Source organism: Sceloporus undulatus, chromosome 1 (genome assembly GCF_019175285.1).
Source record: "Sceloporus undulatus isolate JIND9_A2432 ecotype Alabama chromosome 1, SceUnd_v1.1, whole genome shotgun sequence".
NCBI classification, from domain to species: Eukaryota; Metazoa; Chordata; class Lepidosauria; order Squamata; family Phrynosomatidae; genus Sceloporus; species Sceloporus undulatus.
In genome coordinates, this window is record NC_056522.1 from 170,881,971 (window position 1) to 170,884,801 (window position 2,831).

Sequence of the window (2,831 nt, forward strand, 5' to 3'; positions counted from 1 at the left end):
GCAGCCAGAGCAGCTCCAGTGAACAGCAACATTTTAAGAGTGTACAGTACATAGTACGATAATCTCCAAAAATAAATGCATCTGGAAAATAGGGTCTTTCTCCCGCCCAAAGATAAATTCATCGGAAGAAATATATATTTTTTAACCTGAAAAATGCAGATACATTATAAAATACCGTCCATGTAATATAGCGTAAATAAACCATACGAGTAAATTTATATTTATCTGAGTTTGAATTAGCCCTCTGACAAATGTTCAGAGCTCATCCACCTGTTTTATAATCGACATGTAACATGACAAGCTTTGAGTACCAGATTTAGAAGACATACAACGTAGTGGCATATGGCAAAAAGCAAACTTTACAGCACTGCATAAATAAACTTTAATAACAATGTATAGTCGTAGCGTAGTATATTTGTTTCCAGATCGGGAACGACAGGATGATGCCCCCGCAAATCCCTCAAAATGATCACCTGCACATAAGGACCAGCAAGGTCAAGTCAGATATGGCGATGCCTCTCGGAGCCCTTTAATAACTAATGGTTGAAACAAGGTTGTGTCTTCTGCTCCGACTTTATTTACAATCTTCTTCAGCATGATGCTCCAAAGGGCTATGGCAGATCTCAAAGAAGAAGACAGCATTTATTATACGCTATACCGTACTGATGGTAGCCTGTTTAACTTAAGCCGCCTGAGGGCCTGCACTAAGACTCTAAAACTATCAGTCCGTGAGCTGCTTTTGCTGACGATGCGGCCTTCGTTGCCCATACGGAAGCAGCTCTGCCACGCCTAACATCTTGTTTTGCAACATTGCAGAGCTCTTTGGGCTAGAAGTCAGTCTGAAGAAAACGGAAATTCTCTACCAGCCAGCACCACAGAAAAACACTACCATCCCCACATCACTGTGGGAACATCTGTGCTTAAGTCCGTCCAGCAGTTCACCTACCTGGGAACATCATCCCTCAGATGCCAAGATTGATAAAGAGATCGATCACAGACTGGCAAAGGCATACAGTGGTGCACTCGGGTACGAAAATAATTCGTTCCGCGCCGCTCCGTAACCCGAAAACCTCGTAAGCCAAAAACCCATAGGCGCTAATGGGGAAAAAGCCGGCTCTGCCGCGGCTCCATTTAAAATAGCGCCGGAGTTTTTTCGTAACCGAACCAAAAAAAACTTTCGTAACCCGAAACAATAAATCCATGGGATTTTTTTTTCGTATCCCAAAAAATTCGTAACCTGGGTATTTCGTATCCCGAGGTACCACTGTAGCGCATTCGGAAGGCTTCACAAGATTCTGGAGTACAAACACTTGAGAGAAGAAGCACAAAAAATCAGTGTGTATAGAGCCATTGTACTGTCTATCTCCTCTATGGGTCGGAAACATGGGTCACCTATCGTCAACACTTACGACTCCTTGAACGCTTTCATCAGCGCTGTTTACGCACAATTCTAAAATACACTGAGACTGACTATGGTGTTTATCAGACGACTCTTAAAGAGGTACTATTCCAGTGTGACTCCTCTAGCTGCCTCCTGTTGCATGCTGGATTGGCAGTTTTAAGGAGGGTATTAGAATTCTCAGGCAGAGAAGTTCAGCTCCTTAAAACTGCCAACCCAGCATGCAACAGGAGGCTGCTAGAGGAGTCACACTGAAATATACCTCTTTAAGAGCATAGTGTGATAAACATCTATGTGACAAATGTTTCTGTCCTTAGAGCAAGCAGGGATCACCAGCATTGAGGCCATGCTATGAGGATGCAGCTGCACTGGGCAGGACACGTTTCTAGGATGAAGGACCATCACCCTCCCAAAAATAGTATTCTACGGTGAACTCCGCCACGGGTCAGTGTAAAGGGGCGCCCCAAAAGAGAGACAAGGACTCCCTGGAAACAACATCTCAGGCTGGCCAGATGATCACCAACAATGGTCCTCCCTGGCCTCTCATCGGGAGGCATGGAACGCACTATCCATGACGCTGCAGCCTTCTTTGAAAGCTCACGCCGAACGACCTCGAAGAGAAATGACAACAGCAGAAAGTACCAAACAACCTGGAAACTTCACCAAGAGACTTTCTGTTGTGCTTTCTGCAACCGGACCTGTTACACCCCGAATTGGCCTTTTTAGTCACCAACGTGCTGTACAAAGCGCGAGATGCGTCCTTCCTGAATCTTCGTCGCGAAGCAAAGCCAGAGAGAGTAATATTTGACTAATTTGCTAACAGGTATTGTGCCTGGTATGCAGGGCAATTGAGCTGCTCTAGGTGTTTCCACTGCTCTTTGTAACCTAATACAACATCCAGAGGTCAATGATTTTAATTGTTGTTATCGCTGCGTGCCCTCAAGTTGTTTCTAACTTATGGCAACCTAAGGCAACCCTAAAATGGGGTTTTCTGGTAGTCTTCTTCAGAGATGGTTGCAATTGCTACCTCTGAAGCGGAGAGTGTGACTCACCCAAGGTTACCACAGTGAGTTTACATGGCCAAGCGGGTTTCGAACCCTGGTCTCCAGAGTCGCAGTCCACACACAGATCAATACACCACACTGATTCTCTGGAGAATTAAATTCTGGTTGAATGAAATAGTCCCTGGCATGGTTTGGGTCTTTCAGTCACGTTCCCTTGAATTCTGGCACAGGTGCAAAGTACAGACAAAAGATGGCGTGATAGAAATCTATACATATAACATATAACCTTACTTATCAGACTTATTCTCCCACCTTCCCACCAGGGCCCCCGTTCTGGTAGTCAAGGTCTGCTGTCCCAGCCCAGGATTTTCTCTCTGCCCCATCTCGAATTCGTCCTTTTCACCTCGCTCCCCTCACGTCCTGGGAAA